Genomic DNA, 19968 nt, shown 5'->3' with positions numbered 1-19968 from the left:
TTTTTGGGCCCAGCGTGGCTCTATAATATCCCCTCATCAATCCTAGGGGGTCAGAAGGGGTCTACCTTGCCCCTTTCCTTCATTTCCCCCTTTGTTTTGGCCTCCTCTTGTCTCTCGATCCTACCGAGAAACAAGATGGCGGCCGCTCCGAACTGTTTACAATGTTGACAGCCAATCAGCTACTCGTCAGACTCATGTTACACTGCCGGTTAGCTTCCCGGTTAGCTGCCCGGTTCGCGTACCAAGACGCGTCTCTACGGCGAAAAAAACGGATTTTTTTTTTTTTTTTTTTTGGGCCCAGCGTGGCTCTATAATATCCCCTCATCAATCCTAGGGGGTCAGAAGGGGTCTACCTTGCCCCCTTTCCTTCATTTCCTCCTTTGTTTTGGCCTCCTCTTGTCTCTCGATCCTACTGAGAGACAAGATGGCGGCCGCACCGGACTGTTTAGAATGTTGACAGACACCGGAGAGCCAATCAGCTTCGCTTCGCAAAGTTCCGATAAGCGAAAAGTACGCGAACCGGATCGCTGCCCGGAGCGCTGTTACAGATATATATCTTGATTTAAACGTTAATTTCTCAAAATCCACTGAAGCACATATATTGAGACCTAGCAAAGGCACATCGGGCTAACAGTCCCTACAATTTTGCCAAGTTTCGTGCAAATCCATTCAGCCGTTCGAGCTAAAAGTGAGTCCAACCGCCCTATGGAAAACTCAATGTTAAAAACGCGTTTTGGGACCCCCCTTTTTTCTCAGCCCCCCCTTGACGAACCCCCCCCAAATTTCCAGGAGCTGCTCAGAAACAAAATGTGCCATTTTCCTGAAAATTTCAACCGATTCCGTCCACAAACGCCAAAGTTATTAGACATAGAATTTTCAGAAATCCCATAGGGAAAAAATCCTAACTATATATACCTACTGGCGACCGCCAGTAGGTAATGTATATATATGTGTATATATATATATATATATCTGGAAACCCTCAAACCACTTCCTGAAATCTCCCAACGGCAGTCAGGCGAGGAAAGAGACACAGACCTCCGAGGTATTCAAGTGGGCAGTGATTTTATTAAGTGACCCAACACAACGCGTTTCAAGCTCGTAAGCCCTTGACCACGTGTCACAGATTGAATACACCATCATCTATATTTAAAGTGCAAAGGTGCCCCTCCCACTGTTTGCGTCATAGATCACATGTGCAAAGACATAGAAAAAATCCTGATACATTGTTGTCATCCGTATTAACAACACTATTTGGAAAGGCATATTTCTGTTGACACACGACAAAAATAGTATAGTCATATTTACATATGTACATGACAATAACATATACATTGCCCGCGTGCCACTGAACTTATTTAAAATAATAAATACAGTTCATTCCATTTAGAACTACTTCTCTATAAAGGCTGAATCCCTTTATGTTAGCCATATTTTCCAACATTGATTATGGGGGAATAAATAACCGGTTAAATCCGTTTACAAACCACCCCTGTGTTGTATAATTTATCATAAGATGTTAATATAATTCAAAACAGTTCTTTTAGTTTTCACACACTATGTAGTCTATAGGATTGGAGGGGTAATTAGAAAGTGCTAAAAGTGCATCCCATTAAAGTCGTAAAGTGCAAGTGCAAATGGTGTAAATTTCCCAAACTCATCCAATGTGTATGTTAGGTCCCATCATCTGTACACCAAAAGAACTAAATTAGTTCATTAATTATACCGGTTAAACAGTCTCTTAGAATCCTAAAAACATTTGAATGTATAAAAGATTATTCAACTTTAGCTAATACATTTTGAGAAATTACTATTGAGGAAAAATATATATACAAAATTTATATACATATATATATATTCACTGAAAAAACTATAGGTTTCAGGGGTGTTATAGTTAGCTGGACATTTTACTCATACTAAACCATTGAAATTCCTCCGTTATAGTTAGCTGTACTAAGTATAACTCGCGCGCCCGCAATCCACTGCTGATGATGTCACATATGACATCATTCATGACATGGTCAGTGACATCACTGATGACGTCTCAAATTACATCACTGATGACATCATCCAGTGAATGTGGATTGGTCTGTTATTTATATAATTATTATATATATATAGGAATCTGCATTGCAGACTGAGTGGATGTAGAAGTGTCTGGATGGAGGATTTACTACTACTGTGATTGACTGTGTAAGTGAGTAATTTAAAGTGTCTCACTAAATATATGGGATCGTGATTTAACTCTATGTCTTGTTGTGTAAACTACTGCATAAATAGGTTACTAGGTATGTGAAACTCTATATTAGTTTTTAATTAGTTAAGAGAGTATTTGTATGAGAGAGTGAATGTGTGTGTAGTTGGACGGAAGGTGTGTAACTCTCTAAAGATGTGTGAATAGTTGATTAAGTACATATATAAGGTTAAGACTGTATGTGAAAACAGTTGTTTTGGGTGAGTGAATCTCTTTATGGGTGTGTTGATGATATTTCTCAATGATATATGTGCAACAAAGTAAAAATATAAAAGGCAATGTATGTGAAAGTTGTTGTATATAAATAAATATATATAAGACTCAGTGATTGTATGAGTGACTGCATCAAAAACTGTATACTTGTAATAGTGATTTTATAACACACTAAGTATGAGTTATTATCTATGTGAATAAATAAAGTGGTGTTTGTATAAGTGTGGAGCTTAGTAAATGTAATTATGATCAATTGTTTGCCTAAGTGGGTAGGATGACTACATAAGTGAATAGGGTTTGTGCTGGTGTGTAATGCGGATGTAGGTGTATAAGTATATTTAGTAGTGTTCTATTGATTTTTGTTAGCCTGTATGAGTGAATCTATAGGCAAGTGTTTAGATGTGTGTGTAAATCTAGGAATCACTGAGTGGGTTTTTAGAAAATTGTATTCAATCAATCAATCAATCAGAGTACTTGTAAAGCACGCTACTTACCCGTGAGGGTCTCAAGGCGCTGAGGGGCGGGGGGTTCCGCTACTGTTCGAAGAGCCAGGCCTTGAGGAAGGCGAGTAGGTCTTGGGTCTTGGGTCTGCCGTATGTGGCTAGGGAGGTTCGTTCCAAGTCTTAGCAGTGAGGAAGGAGAAGGATCTGCTGCCGGAGGTCGAACTTTGGAGGCCGGGGACAGCGGCGAGGGCGAGGCTGGTGGAGCGGAGCTGGTGGGTGGGGGTGTGGAAGCTGAGTCTGCTGTTCATGTAGGCTGGTCCGGCGTTGTGGAGTGCTTTGTGTGCGTGGGTGAGGAGCTTGAAGGTGATCCTCTTGTCGACGGGGAGCCAGTGTAGGTTTCTCAGGTGGGGGGTGATGTGGTAATGGCGGGGGACGTTGACAATCAGTCCGGCGGAGGCGTTTTGGATGCGTTGTAGTCGTCGTAGGTGTTTGGCTGGGATTCCTGCATAGAGGGCGTTGCCGTAGTCCAGTCTGCTGCTGACGAGGGCATGTGTCACAGTTCTTCTTGTTTTGGTCGGGATCCACTTGTAGATCCTGCGGAGCATGCAGAGGGTGTTGTAGGAGGAGGAGACGGCCTTGACCTGTTTAGACATGGAGAGGGAGGAGTCGAGGATGAATCTTAGGTTTCGTGCATGGTCGGTGGGTGTTGGTGCTGTTCCCATTGTGGTCGGCCACCTGGATTTGTCCCAGGCTGTGGGGGTGGGTCCAAGGATGAGGACCTCCATCTTGTCTCAGTTCAGCTTCTGACGGCTGCTCCTCGTCCAGTTGGCGACGGCTGTCTCGGTGCTGTGGTTACGTCTGAATCCGGACTGGGACGGGTCTAGGATGTTGTTGTCTTCCAGGTGGCGCGCCATTTGCATGTTGATGATTTTCTCGATAACCTTTGCCAGGAACGGGAGCAGGGAGATGGGCCGGAAGTTCTTGAGGTCCTTGTGGTACGCTTTGGGCTTCTTGAGGAGGGCGTTGATTTCGGCGTGCTTCCAGCTTTCCGGATATGTTGCTGTTTCGAAGGAGATGTGTATGACCTTCCGTAGTTGGGGTGCAATGGCTGCGTCTGCTCTGTTAAATACGTGGTGTGGGCACGGGTCTGCCGGAGATCCTGAGTGGATGGAGTTCATGACCTTGCGTGTCTCGTCGTCGTTGAGATTGGACCAGGAGGTCTGGCGGTTGGCACTGGTGGTGTTCACAGGGGAGGTGGTGTCTGGCGCAGTCAGGGTGGTCGTGGTGTTGAAGCTGTTGTGGATGTCAGCGATCTTGCGGTGGAAGAAGACGGCTAGTAAGTCGCACAGTTCTTGTGAGGGCGAGATGTCATTGGTGTTGGCGCTGGGGTTGAGGCATACCTTTACGATGCTGAAGAGTGTGTCAATGGATTTAAATATGGTACTCTGTATTTTACAGTGAGTGATGAAAGGTTATACTAGTGAATTATGAGATGTATCTCATTGTCACGTGGATGATGTCATCAGTGATGTCATTTGAGATGTCATCTGTGATGTCATCAGTGATGTCACTGACCATGTCATGAATGATGTAATATGTGACATGATCAGCAGTGGATTGCGGGCGCGCGAGTTATTGTTGCAATGGGCATCACAATGCAACATTGAGATCAATATGAATTTCTAGTTAAATGCAATTCGTTACTTTATGGAACAACAGGAATGGATCCTAGATTCAGTCTTTGGACATCTACAGTAAACAGTTGAGTAAAAGCATTTTGGTCACAGTAGTGATTTTCAAGAAATATTATTGTATTTTAAAAGTTGACACAGACGTTTTTTCACATAGAATAACCAATGTTATCCTATGGGAGGAAATTCACTTAGCAGGTAAGTAGTGTTATCGTTACTTTTTCTTACTCAGTGCTGGATCCTGTATCCAGCATGGTGCATCTCCTGTAAACAGTTGAAAGAATGCATTTAAGTCATACAGGCTATTTTTAAGGAATATTTTTAGTTTGTGAAAATAGACACTTAAAAACTTTTCTGGTGATAACCAGACAATGGATTCCTATGGAAGGAAATACAAGTTATTGGTAAGTATGGTTAGAATTACTTTTCAGGGTCAGTGCTGGGCAAAAGGATGCAGCACTGGGTTCTCTCCTGATAACAGGTGAGTAAATCGGTATTCGTTGTTTGGATGAATTTAGGTGAATATTTTAAAGTACCAAAACTCCACACTTAAAAGAATTTCCGAGTCAAACCATTCAATGTTAGGCTATGAAAGGAAATTCAAGTTAATTGTAAGTATGGTTAGAATTACTTTTCAGGATTAGTACTGGGCTCAAAGATGCTGCACTGAGGTCTCCCCTGATAACATCTGAGTAAATCAGAATTCGTAGCACATCCAGTAAGCGCCACAGAGCTGCGTAGCAGACAGATGTAAAAAGTGGCAAGGCCTGCACCACCTCTCTGCAACGCAGCCCAGTGGCACTTCCTGGAAGCACCTGGTGGGCTACTTGGCCCTCATGGTCCCTCAGGTTTGAAGTGGAATTTTTTCCCCAACTTAAAACGCGCCACAGGGCGTGTTTGCACACATCACGTCAGGCCCCGCCCCCTCCCTTCACCACTGTGTAAACGTGTCCTGTCACTGTTCTAAGTTGAGAGATTAAGTCCCCTTAAATCCTAAGGGTCCCTAGGGTCAAACTAGCCAACTAGGTACCTCCAGTAAGTGCCACAGAGCTGCACTGCGAGAGAGGTGTTCAGAGGCCACGCACCTTTTTTACAACACTCTGCAACGCAGCTCCGTGACACTTACTGGAGGTACCTGGTGGGCTAGTGGTCCTCAGGATTGAAGAGGAATAAATTCTCCAACTTAAAACACGCCACAGGGCGTGTTTGCACACACATCACCTCAGGCCCGGCCCCCTACCTTCACCACTCTGCAAACGCACCCTGTAGCGCGTTTTAAGTTGGGGATTAAGTCCCCTCAAATCCTGAGGTCCCCTGGGGTCCAACTAGCCCACCAGGTACCTCCAGTAAGCGCCACAGAGCTGCGTTACAGAGAGCAGCCCTCTGGCGCATATTGGAGGTTCCTGGTGGTCTAGTTGGCCCCCAGGAACACCCAGTATTCGAGGGGAATTTGTTCCCCCTCTGCAAACGCCCAAGGGGGCGCGTTTGCAGAGTGATGCAATGAGGAGGCGTGGCCTCCGGCCGTGATCCTGTATTTTTATTAATGTGTAGCTCACCTTCTTTTTCTATTTTTTTGGTCTTAGGGACCCCATCCCCCAGGTCCGCGTGGCCCCCCTCCTGAGGCCATAATCTGCCCCGGGACCCTATCCCCCTGGGCATGGGCCTTTTTCAAAAATATTTTTTATTTGGAGGGGGGCTGACTTGCCCCCCTCCTGTGGCCACTTATGGAACCGGGGACTCCATCCCCCGGGGGCAGCCCTTTTCTTTTAATTTTTTTTATTTTGAATTACATTTTGGGGAGGGCGGCCGTGTGGCCCCCCTCCCGGGCCACTAATAGAACCGGGGACCACATCCCTCGGGGCTGGCCCACTCCATTGGGGGCCGTGGGGGGTCCCCAACCCCCCTACGGTCCCGCGGACTCCCCGCATCCTGTGAGAACCGGCATTGCTTTTCCACATGGAGAGCGGCTAACATGCTGCTCTCCATGTGCAAAAGCAATCTGCTTTGCTATTTGGAGGAGAGAGCAGGTTTCCTGCTCTCTTCCAAAAAGCAAGGCAGTTTTCTATGACAGGGTGGGAGCTGCGAGGCTCCTGCCCTGTCATTGCAAATGGCAGTGTCCCGGGGTGGGCACCTCGGCACACTGCAGGAGCCGGCCCTGGGGGGTGGCAGTCCCAAGGGCCCTCGAGGGCTCCAAGAGGGGGGCCTCCCACCATTTGAAAGGCCCTGGGGGTGTTGGTCCTCTGGGCTTGGGGTCCATAACGGACCCCCCAAATGAAAACTTAGTGCCCTGGGGAGGTGGTGGTCCCTGGGGCTGCAAGGGGGGCTGTGAACCCCCTGCATATATTAGCAAAAAGCCGGGGGGTGGCGGTCCCCAGGGTTGGGGGGCTTTGAGACCCTGCACAATTTATAATAAAGCCCCAGGGGGTGGCGTCCCCGGGATTTGGCCCCCCGGGGGCTAATAAGTGATATAGTGCATTTTTTTTTCATCAGCATGATCTGCGCACCCTGTGCGGATTTTGCCGATTTTTTTTCTTTGGCCCTGGGGGGTACTTGTGGGACCCCCTGAGCAGGCCTAGGGGGTCAGGGTGTTTCTATCCTGCTCCCTTTTTGCATTTTTCGAGTTTGTTTCTTACGTTTCTTGTGCCTCGGTTCTACCGAGGCACAAGATGGCTGCCAACACTTCCTGATTTGGAGTCTTGACAGCCAATTAGAATACAGTTCGTGCATGGCAGGATGCGCTTAGGGTGCGTGGATCCTGAGCGGCCATAGATATATATGTACTTTTAAATGTCATTTTCTCAGGAACTACTGAACAGATTTACACCATTTAAGCAAAAGGCAGGAGTCTGAACTGAGGACTACCTATTTGCTAAATTTGGTGTAATTCCATTCAGCAGTACGGGCTGTAGCTGCGACCAAAGGTCCCTATGGAAAATTGCATGGGGAAAACACATTTTGGGACCCCCCCTTTTTTCTCGGCCCCACTACTTGAATCACCCCAAGACTTTCAAGATAGGAGCGGACTAAAATTTCGCAAAGATTCATCAACCGGTGCCAAAGTTATTCCAAATAGAATGTTTCAGATTTCCTATGGAAAATAGTTCCTAACTATAACTACCTACTACCTACTATATATATATATATATATATATATATATATACATATATAAAGATAGATAGATAGATAGATAGATAGATAGATAGATAGATAGATAGATAGATAGATAGATAGATAGATAGATAGATAGATAGATGCATTGAATCAATCTTCAATGAAAATAGAGATATAATTGGGGAACGTACAAAACTGAGGTTCTTTTTTTCAGTAAAAAATCCCCCCCCCCTGCAACTCTCTGGTGGCCTACCATTCTGAATCCCCCACCCTCTCCCGTGAAGGCAGCTCGTAACCTGGGCTTCATTTTTGACAACTCTTTGTCCGGAAATGCCCAAGTTAACAAAGTGGTAGGGGCCTGTTTCTCTAAACTCCGCATGATCAGAAAAATCTTCCCCTTCCTCCCTCTATCCTCACGCAAAACCGTAGTCCAGACCCTTATCATCACCCATCTGGACTACGCTAATAGTCTATATGCAGGTGCCCCGCACTATCTTATTGACCGCCTGCAAATGGTCCAAAATGCGGCAGCCCGGCTTATCGGTAACATCCCTGCCCGTACTTCAGTCAGAGCCTACCGAGAAGAACTCCATTGGCTTCCCATTTCACGACGCATAGACTTTAAAATCCTGATCCTGACATTTCGGGCTATCCATGGTACTGGCCCACTTTATCTGAAAAAGCGTCTCAGGATCTCTGTCTCAGCCAGACATCTCAGATCCAACAACCTTCGTCTTCTGTCGGTCCCTAGATTCAGGCTTTCTCGGACTGGCGGCAGATCTTTCACCGTTACTGCCGCCAAGCTCTGGAATAGCCTCCCCCTTGACCTCAGGTTCTGCGAATCTGAGCCAGCCTTCCGACGCAAACTCAAGACCTGGCTGTTCACTAGGCGGTAGGACTTGGAACTGCCAACTCTTCTCCATTTCCCTTTTTCTCTGTAAGATATGATCTTGGTTACTCCTCATGGGGACAGTTATGTAATCTTAGCGCCGGGACACCTCCATCGGAGGTAGCTGCGCGCTCTATAAGCTCCATAAAATAAATAAAAAAAATAAATTGTAGATCTACAGTGGTGAATTAGGCACATTATGTGCATGAATTAGTGGTTGCTTGGCAGCATTTGCTCTTCTGCAGATTTCTATTTGTTTGCTTTCAATAACATCTTTTTCTTCTCCTTTGTATTCTGTAGGTTGTTTTTGTGTTTAAATCCTATATACAACATTAGTGCTGCTTCATTGACAGCCTTTTTAGCATTGAAAAATGCACCCCATCTTCTCGAGAGATTTTGTAAAAATAAATGTATCTCCTGACTTATAACAATCTTAAGACTGCACGTTAAAAGCACATTTTAGTTATTTACTGCAAAAGCTTTAAAGGCATTATATCGCCTCAAATGAAGTTTCTAGTGTATTTGTAAATAAATTCCTTTTTCAAGGTTCTTTAGGTTCTAATCTCTACTACTATTTTATATTATCATGGCACTGCTTTTAGTAAAACAAAATGAAGGGCCTTATTAAAAATATGAATTCATTGTGGCCTAAATTTTACTGTTACTAATACTTAGCTCATCTATAATTCATGGTATGTTTACCCGTCATAGTTTATAAGAAATTTGATCCATTTGTCATTCCTTCTGTTTTTGACTTCTGTAATATCCTGGTGCCTGTTAAACAGATTCCAGGCCTGCATGATCAGCAAGAACACTAAGGGGTCAATTACAATAGCGAGCGGATCGCCACCGCCCGCATGGTGCTGGCGATCCGCCCGCCGTAATCCACCGTCCGCCACCCAATTCCCCCATCTTACTATGGCAGGGGGACCCCAGCAGACGGAAAGACTTTCCAACGGTTTTCAGCCCGGTCGATGAGTCGACCTGGCGGAAAAGGTTTTAATATGGTGCCAGTGTCTGGTAGACACCGCCATCCATATTAGGATGCATGCGGGGTTTTGCCTTTTCATGGAGGTAACGCCGCTAAGGAACGGCATGCGGTCCTTGACATTGGGGGTCTGTAGCGGGCCCCCAGGTATTTTGGGGGGTGGGGCGTGCACATCGGGCGGTACCTATGGTACCCCCATGCATTTGCATGCATTTGCATGTACAACGTGGCAGGCACAGCACAGTGCCTCTCACGTTGTGCATCAAAATGCACAACTTGCATTTTTAACCTTGCAGTGGGTGCTGCAGGCAGCACCGCCCAGCACAATGTTAAAAATGCAGGATATCCCCGCCAGTGTGGCGGGCGCATCCAAATTGCTAATGCGGTACCACCGCATGCATTGTGGTCGGTACCATTTCCGCCCGCCATGCTAATCAGCCCCTGTTTTTTTCTCCTTATTGCAGCTTCTACTAATGTGAGTGTAGATGTTAATGATCATAATGATAACAATAACAATATTTTATAAGCAGAATAGTTTACCCTGGAACGATTAGTAAGTCTAGTAGCTCAGCAAACATTGGCAAAGCATATAAGTCTCATCAATGGGCAAGCTTTTGCCCTTGTGAATGTGATTTTATTTTATTTGTATGTTTCTACACATTGCCCCGGACCCATTAAGGTTCAAAAGAGGTATGCATGCCCTTAACAAGGGGTAAGAGAACAAAAATGGAGCAAATATGGTGCAGGCAAATGGGAAGCCTATGGGCATGCAGGAAGCCCATGAATTAGATACAGCATTTCTCGGTTCGACAATGCACATGCGCATCGTCTAGAGCGGAGACCGAAAAATTTACCATCGAGCACACAGGTATAACCATAAATGCTGTGGTGTCAACTTTCATATGGATGTGTTCAGAGAGAGAAGCTAATGGTCGCGATAGTAACAATCTCACGGAACATAAACAAATGAATGCATTCACAAGACCACATTTTTCCGTTAACTGCAATGGGTGCAATTTATTGTCAAAGTAATCTGCAATAAATGCAATTAATTTTCAAAGCATTGATCACTTTAGGCAATGCAGTTGCTCCTATATCCGGAGACATAAGTATATATAGAATAAGAGTGCTCTTGGTGTAGGGAAAGTAGGTAGGATTTGTGTTCAGGTGGGTGAATGAGGGTGATGGACAGAGAAGAGGTAATGTGACCTATAAACATCAATTTCACATAGTGGGACCTTTCAAGCCTATCACAGGTCAACTGTTCCAGAGTACACACATAGCAATAGAGGACGCCAAAAAAAAGATTCAGTCGTTAAGGCTTGTGTGATAGTGTTTAGTTAACGTTTTGACCCCTGAGAAGTATAGGGTGAGTTCAGTCCTCAAGTTGGGGTCTTCATCAGGACAACCTGAAAAGAGCACCTAAACCAATTGAACATTAAGTATTAAGGCTAAGTCAGACTGAGGTGATGTGAATGCCCAAAGTCAAAAGGGTAAGGATTACCTACTTTGTGTAACAGCGCATAGACTCGGGCTGTACAATCAAGGTTGTTGGGCCCAACAGAGCTCCTAAAAGTCAGAGATAACACAAGATAACAGTGTGAATTGCTAAATCAATCAGTCACCTCAAAGTGTCTAATGGTTGTACAAATCTAACATTACTAAATTCCGGGAACCAATGCGGCCAAAAAGTTCACGCATCACCCTCCCGTATATGTAGACTGTGGGTAACCACGTCCCTCGCAATCATAAGATAAATCTGTCAATTAGGAGAGTTGTAAAGGGTAAGGTATGGGTGAGGCTACGAGAAAGAATCAGCATTCTAAAATCAAGCTGTTGGTGTCACAATACGTCTTACGAAATGTGATAGTTCAACAGGCTCAAAAACGGCGATCTAAAAAGAGGTTGTGCAAAGGGCCGTGCGTCTAATCCCAACGTGCCCCAAAAGGGGGAGAAGTGCTGGTGCTGAGGCTGTGTGCAACCAGACCTAGAAAACTGCTTTAAAAACAATGATTATGGCCAAAACCTACGGTAAAGACAATGATTATGGCCAAGGGGACTCGCATGACAGAGTCCCTTCATAGATAACTGAGATTGAATCAACTAACATGGACGGCATCTTCTGACAGTATAAAGTAGACACAATAGACATCTCAGTTTGAAGTATGCCACTAGGCCTCATGTGTGGCAAACATATACCCAAAGGGAAAATAGTTATGAGGATTGGCGGCGTGAAGGCCGTGCGCCAAGGGACTCGCATGTACTGAATAACCACATAGAACACTGATATAAACTCCACTGTTGTGGCTAAAAAGACTCACATAACAGAGTTGCGCAATATGAAAAATCAACTGTATTGGGCGGGCTCGCCAGCTAGGTAGGAAGGCATCTCCGTACCAGGAGTTTCTCAACTTTCCCCAAGAGAATTGGATGCAATAGGTCTAACCACCTAAATGCAGTCACCTGTCCCCACAAAGAAAGCCAATCTGATGTGTGTAACAAAGTGCCTCGCTCTAGCAAATGCTCTTTTACCGAACACGTCCAGCTCCAGCGGATAAATTGTGCCGGGCTCAGCTTAGGGCAGGTTAGATCATGTCAGCGGTGAATGTGCACTCTAAGTGCAGCCGCTTGATACTGGCACGTAGCTGGTGCCCTGAGGGCTTGTCACCAGCACCCAGTGAAGTGGGGGAAGAGTCTCTGGAAGGACACGTAACACAATTTCCAAAATGTAATTGAAGTCAAATCGGTCTGTCTCAAATCTGCCATTGACAGATGCACCAGTCATGAGCATGTTGACTAAACGGTTGTCATGCTCTAGAATGTTGTATTCCATCTAAAACTAAATCAAGAATGTACATGGATCTTAAATACATTTACATCGAGTAGTTATTTCTGTGGGGAGAAAACACAATATGCATAAGCAGATAGGTACGAAGGGTAGTATCCACTTTCTCCATTTAAGAGAATCTTATTTATGCAGGACCTGTACATTGCTAGTACCCACAGATAAGATAGTATCACACATTGCAATGTGGCCAAAAACTGCTCATATGTGAAATGATATTAACAGGTACCAAAATTATTACTGAGGGCAGTCTAGGGGGCCATTACATGGGGGCTAATGTACCCTCATAGCTATACAAAAGACAAATGATGCGCTGATAACATCACATGAGGGTAGACTAACACATAAAGAGGCAGTTACAACCTCATCGTTGGGTATGTGATCTGAAGTAAAATAAAAAGTTTGTGTTTACTATTCAGCATTGAGGATGGATAGTTGTGTATTGGTGCCATCAAGTTCATTAAGGCCATTATTCACTGTGTCCAAAATGTATATCCATTTACATTCTCTGATATTCAAATTGGAATTAATGTCGCCACCTCTTGTACCCAGGGAGACCTTCTCCAGGACCAATCATCTGATAGACTCTGGTTGATCTGATTTTGCATTGAAGTGTTCGACCAGGGGTGCCCCTACAGTGCTGCATCGTATCCTGCTACAGTGTTGTAGGATCCTGGTCTTCACCTTTTGTCTAGTTTGTCCTATATATAACTCATTACAGGGACATTGAATGACATAGATCACGTCTGTGGAGTTACAATTTGTGTGTGCCTTAAGATCAATGGTGTGTTGTTTATAGCAAAAGTTCTTAGTTTCAATGGTAAGTCTGCATGCTTTGCATAACAGATCAAAAGATCTCCCACAAAGAGCCTGGTCCTGTTAGGCATTGCAGCGCCGTCTTGATGAAGCATGACACCGTACCAGGTGTCTGAGGGCAACAAGATCTGACTTGGCGAATTTCCTTGAGGAGCAGCCGCAGCCCGTGGAGGGAGTACAGGTGGGGCAGAAAGGCGGGGCGGGGAGGGGCAGGGTGGGGGGTGCTAAAAACCGTAATATGGATATTTGGAGGTAAGTAAACAATTTAATTAATCAAACGAATTTCGTAGCGCTCGCTGCATCTCATTTTGCGATGCAGGGCGCGCCACGAAATTCGTTTTATTTATTAAATTGTTTACTTACCTCTAATTATCCATATTCCGGTTTTTAGCAGCCCCCACTCTGCCCCTCCCCCGCCCCGCCTTTCTGCCCCACCGGAACTCCCTCCACGGGCCGTGGCTGTTGAGGAGAAGCATGGGTGTAGGACCTTGTAGTGGTCTGGTGTCTTTAGGAATGTTGAACTTGCCTTCTCTTTTAGAATGGTTTGTTGAGAATGCAATGATGTTCTTGGAGTGTGTGTTCCCGTGGATTCGATCAGCTATTGGTGGTCGTGATCCGAGGGAACACACTGCTCCGCACCGTGGCTTAAGAAACCTATGTATTTAAATAAAGAAGAATCCATCCAAACTACCTTCAACTTCGTGGAGTCTCTTCTTGCAACATTTGACGACGCTGGGAGTTTCTTTTGCCACCTGCAAGTTACTTGCTGGAACCCGCTGAAGGTCACTCGTCATCCTGTTAGCGGAAATCTTTGGTGCTACCTTTTTGGCTGGAACCGGGCTTTGGTCGTTCATTATAAAGACCGGTAGGAGCAATTATTGACTTTTGATTTAAGTTTTTGACTTAGGGGTCATTGGCGGCTCGAGCGGCGGCTCGCGCTGAGGCTAACGGCCGGGAGCAGTGTTCCTGTGTCCTCACAGTATCGCGTTTGTGCAAAGGATCCTGGGAAGGGTCCAGGAAAGCGTCCTGACACTGTTTACGTGACGGAGCGGCCATTTTGAGTAAGGAAAGTGGCTGCAGTTTCCTTGACTACGTGGCAAACACCGATTTCTTCACGACGGAATGTCCGATGGCTTCACGGCTTGTTGTCTGTGTATCGCGGTGATACACACACCTGTTTTGGACAAATTGGAGGTACAGCTCGGAGTTTTTGGCTCTATTTATTTTCTTTGAGTTAATTTTTGATTCTTTTTCATTTTAACAGTTTGAGTCATGGATTCTTCGTGAACTATTGTAAGATTTGTTTTTCAGAAATCTTTAACAAGATATTTGGGTTCACAAAGTTTCAATTTGACTGGAAGTTTGCGTCGAGGTCCTGTTTATTTCATCTTACATTTATCTGCAGTTTTTGGGCAGTTTGAAGATGGCTTCAAATCAACAACAAATTAGTCAACTTATGCAACCTCCTCCATTTTTGGCAAAGCCGGGTAAGCCCAACCTGATATGGTCTGAATGGTTTGGGCTTTTCGAAAACCATATAGTAACAATTGATGCAACTAAATATTCTCCTGAGGGAAATATGCTCTTCTTTTTGGCAGTTTGGGTATGGCTGCTCAGTGTATTTTCCAAAGTTACCTCCTATTCCTCTCCCCCCTGGTCAATCTGAGTCTGGGGATAGGCGTTGGAATGTCTATTTGGAGGCTATAGAGAGACTTAAAAAACAGTTTTCGGAAACACCTAACATTATGTTGGAGCGACATAAGTTTTATAAACGGAAACAAAAAGAAGAGGAAAAGGTGGAGGAATATATTTCTGCATTGAGAGTGTTGGCTATAACTTGTGAATTTGGTCCAACAGTGGATGATATGATTAGGGACCAATTTGTTTTTAATTGTTCTTCACATAAAATTCAAGAAAGGATTTTAAGTTGTAAAAATCCTCCTCTGTCAGAGGTAGTTGTCTTGGCCCGCGGCATTGAAAGGTCCACTATTTCTACTGAAGCTTTACAAGCTAGCGCTGCTAAAGTTAATATAGTTTATCAGCAAGAGGATTCAGCTGATGAAGTGGTCCTGGCTATTAGTGGAAAGGGTGGCGAAAAAAAAATATCTGCTACACCATCAGTTTCTGTTCAAAGAAAGCCTCACATTTTTTGCTTCAGATGTGGGTCAAAATGTCACTGGTCATTGGTAATTTTCCTAGTTGTCCCGCTTTGAACAAGCGATGTTCGAATTGCAAAATATTTGGCCATTTTCAAAAGTTTTGTAAAGCACAAAAAAGAGTGGTCCAGATTAGCAATGTCAGCAGCAGTTTGGAGTCCTGTTCGGAAGATTTTGACAATTTGCTGCTTACTCTGGATCATAAGGAAGTTTATTTAGCTCCTTATGATATTAATCCAAAGGCCTTTGGAGAAAAGGACATTGACATGTTGGGGTTCTTTTTGTCAAAGGTTAAAATACTTGGTCGATGTATTATGTTGCAATTAAGGAGAAAAATATTGTGGGGTGGAAGGATCTCGCAAAAATGGGTCTGTATTTGGTTCCAGGGGGTGAAAATCCCATTAAGGTGAGGAGTATGGAGGTCATGAGTGTGGTGAGTTCGGAGACTGACTGTAAGCACTTGCTTGAAGATTTTAGTTCCTGACGCTCAATCAGTCATGCATAAGGTTCGACCTGTACCGTTGAGTGCTAGGGAGGAAAATGTTAGTTGACCTATGTGATCAAAAAATTATACAGCCAACGGAGTCTTCTCAATGGGTCGCCCCGATTGTCGTGGCGAGAATAAAATCAGGAGAGATTAGGCTCTGTGCGGATTTGAGGGGTTTGAATAGAAATATTGTGGTGGATTGCCATCCCCTTCCTAAGATCCATGAACTTTTGGCTAATTTGGGGGGGCTATGTGGTTTTCCCTTATTGACTTAAAGTCCGCCTACCACCAGATTCCTTTGAGTGAGGAGTCTCAGGTACTTACTACGTTTGTTACACCTTTTGGTGCATATAAGTTCCTGAGACTCCCTTTCGGGCTGGCCTCGGCTGCAAGTATTTTTCAGAGGTTGATGGACTCTATGTTCAAAGGAATGGTGGGGGTCCAAGCTTACTTGAACGACATCCTGGTTTTTACAAAGAACCGTGATGAGCATTTAACTCTCTTAAAAAAAGTTCTGGGTACTTTGGAAGGTAATGGAATGACGATCAGGGCTGACAAATGTAAGTTCGATGTGAATGAACTTGATTACTTAGGACATACGATTTCTGATAAAGGCATTAGTCCTAAGTTTTCAGTTATTAGAGCTCTAAAAGATGCTAAACCACCCACTGACAAAGAGACTCTACGCTCTTTTCTTGGGCTAGCTGAATACTATGCTAGATGTGTGTGCAATTACGCCCAGATGGTTGAACCTCTTTGCTGTCTACTTAAGAAGGGTCAAAAATGGTTCTGGTCGGAGGACTTGAACAAGGTTTTTGAGAGAGTAAAGGATCTAGTCATTTCTGCAAAAGCGCTACATGCTTTCCGTGATGATTATCCTTCTTTGATCACTGTGGATGCTAGTTTGAATGGGCTAGGTGCAGTTCTTAGTCAAAATGTAAAGGGAAATGAACAAACTGTGGCTTTTGCCTCAAGAGCACTTAAGCCTTTTGAAAGAAATTACAGCACAATTGAACGGGAGACGCTAGCCTGTGTGTGGGCGGTTCAGAAATTTAAAGTGTATTTCTGGGGAAGGAAATTTCAGATTTTGACCGGTCATAAGCCTCTTGCTTTCATTTTTAACAAAGTTTCAAATACTAATTCTATGTCTGCTAGGTTAACAAGGTTGGTTTCCAAGCTGCAGGAGTTCAATTTTGACACTAAGCATATTCAGGGTAATAAGAATTTTCGTGCAGATTGTCTGTCCAGAATGCTGATGGATAAGGATGATGAGGAGAATTTCGAGGAGGATGATGTTGAATGTGTGGCGATGTTGGATGTAGTGGAAGGCTGTGTTTCACTTATTTCTGAAGAGGATTGGAAAAAAGCTTCTCTGGAAGATTTGGTTCTTTCTAGAGTTTTAAACTTCTGTAAAAATGGCTGGCCAGAGGTGAGAAATCTTTCTGGGGATTTAAGGAATTTCGTTTTGGTGGCGGATGAGCTTTCTGTAAAGGGCGATGTTGTTCTTAGAGGGTATGCATTTGTTCCACCGTCTAAACTAAGGGAAGCAATAATTAAGATGGGTCATGAGGGTCACCTTGGCGTAACCAAAACTTGTATGAAAATTAGACAGCATTATTGGTGGCCGGGGTTGGAAGCACAAGTTAGAGGACTTATTGATGATTGCGAAGAATGCTTGCTTTCTGATAAGCACTGGAAGATTCCAAAATTGTCACTTCATCCCACCGAATTTCCTGAACAAGCCTGGGTTAAGGTGGGGCTGGATTTTTCTGGGCCCTATTTAATTCTCCCTGAGGAGTGTAGATATTTGATCCTGGCGGTTGACTATCACTCCAAATGGATGTATTATAAATTTGTTGAGGCACCTAATACTGAGAATACAATCTTGTTTTTAAAGAAATTGTTTTTCGTTGAAGGGGCTCCTAGGTGTTTAGTCACTGATAATGGGACACATTTTGTGTCGGAACGTATGTGTTCATTTTTGGGGTCCTTGGATATTAAACATCTGAAGGTTGCAAAGTACTCCCCTGCTTCTAATGGTTTGGTGGAGCGTGATAATAAGATTCTTAAAGAAGGGATTTAGACAGCTGTAGCTTCTGGTTTTGATGTCAGTTCGTTTTTGGAAGAGAAAGTTTGGAGTTACAATGTGTCTCCACATTGCACCACTGGAGTGACACCCTTTGAGTTACTTAGAGGAAGAAAAGTTAATTCCTTACTTCTTCCTTCCTGGTTGGTTGGTAAGAATGATGTAAAACTGCGGGCTACTTGTTTATTAGAGAAGGTGGAGTGTAGTCAGGCACTGATGAAAAAACGTTTTGTTTTGACGGTAAAGGGTCGGTGGAAGATGTTGATATTTCTGTTGGTGATTGGGTATTAGGCAAAAAACCCTTTAATGTTAAGAAAGGTGAGTCTCAATTCTATGATCCTATTCAGGTGTGTAAATTTAGTAAAGGGGCTGTTTTCCTCAACGGTAGAGGTTGGTGGAATAAGAGGCAGGTGGTCAAGTTACGAAAAGATCAAGCTGAGCTAATTTTGAAAAAGAAGAAGAGTAGTTGTTCTAATGAATTGGAATGGACTTTTGGTTGCAGGATCAGAGTGTAGGTAATGCAGTTGTAGTTCCAACATCCAACGTTGATGGCAGTGCATATGTTGGTCCATCTTCCAGTGCTGCTGTCCCGGTGGAAAGGAATGATGGGGGGGCCAGGTCTGTTAGAAGTGGGCGCATCATTAGATTACCTGCTAGGTTTGGGGATTTTGTTACTTATTGAACTTTATTTGTTGCTTTCAGCTTATGTATTGTTTTTTTTTGTTTTATGCAAAGGGGGAGGTGTTGTAGTGGTCTGGTGTCTTTAGGAATGTTGAACTTGCCTTCTCTTTTAGAATGGTTTGTTGAGAATGCAATGATGTTCTTGGAGTGTGTGTTCCCGTGGATTCGATCAGCTGTTGGTGGTCGTGATCCGAGGGAACACACTGCTCCGCACCGTGGCTTAAGAAACCTATGTATTTAAATAAAGAAGAATTCATCCAAACTACCTTCAACTTCGTGAAGTCTCTTCTTGCAACAGACCTCTTTAAATATTTAAAAATAATTCAATCAACAAGAGAGTAAGGGTCGGAATAGACACTCCCATGCCCCTCATCAAATCCTTATTTCAAACAACAAGAGAGTGTTAATACAAACATTCAACACAGTAGGCTAGTGAAGAAATTAAGCAAGCACTACTGGACTATTAGAAGAGAATGTTAATATCAGTAAGAGAAGACAGAGTGCACGTGCTCAAAGTCCTGGCTAAAAAGAACCCTCAGGCCCCAGTGAACCACTGGTAGCCGGTTGTCTTCATTGGGTTCTCATGATTAGCTAGGGAAAGTGAAAGTGAGTTAAAAAGAGTATGGACTACTCCTCAAAATTATTTTAATAGGAGGGTAGCTCTAACTCTATTAAAACCAGTGTATAGAAAATATAATAATTTTCGGACTATTGAAAGGTTGTGTAAGTTTGAACCAATCAGTCCCTTAGTAAAGTGAAAAGAACAGAATTAAAAAGTGGTCAACATGTTTCTGCTTTATGAGCCCTACTCCGCTCAGCATTCATCAGGACCAGGTATGATACCGCTCACTGATCTGAGCACTCTAAAGTGCTCCGACCAAGTGGTGGTTACATGGAACAATACGACCTGAAAGTTTCGATGCTCCTATAGGAAAGTCTTCCCCACTAAGAATTTCGATCCTTGTTGTAGGAGAACCAGTGGAAATCTGTACAAGTGAAAAAAAGACATCCGAAATGTGGACCCTTACAAACATGCATTTACGTTGATGAGCTCTTGACATGTGCACACAACTATATTAGACAATATATATGCGCAAACTTTAGCAATTGTCTATTCCCTTTAAATTCAAAAATTAGGAAAGGGGGTACATTAATCATAAATACAAGAGTAGTTTTTTATATAGCACACGTCATGTTTTTGCGTGTGGTACTTCACATATTTATCAGCAGTGAATAGTTGCTTAAAAACAGTGCTCGGATAGCCAAATGAATGATTGGAAACTGGACGTATTAACTCCTTAAAAAAC

The sequence above is a fragment of the Lissotriton vulgaris genome, chromosome 3_1, assembly GCF_964263255.1.
Source record: "Lissotriton vulgaris chromosome 3_1, aLisVul1.2, whole genome shotgun sequence".
Classification (NCBI taxonomy): Eukaryota; Metazoa; Chordata; class Amphibia; order Caudata; family Salamandridae; genus Lissotriton; species Lissotriton vulgaris.
Note: the sequence above shows the minus strand (reverse complement) of the source record.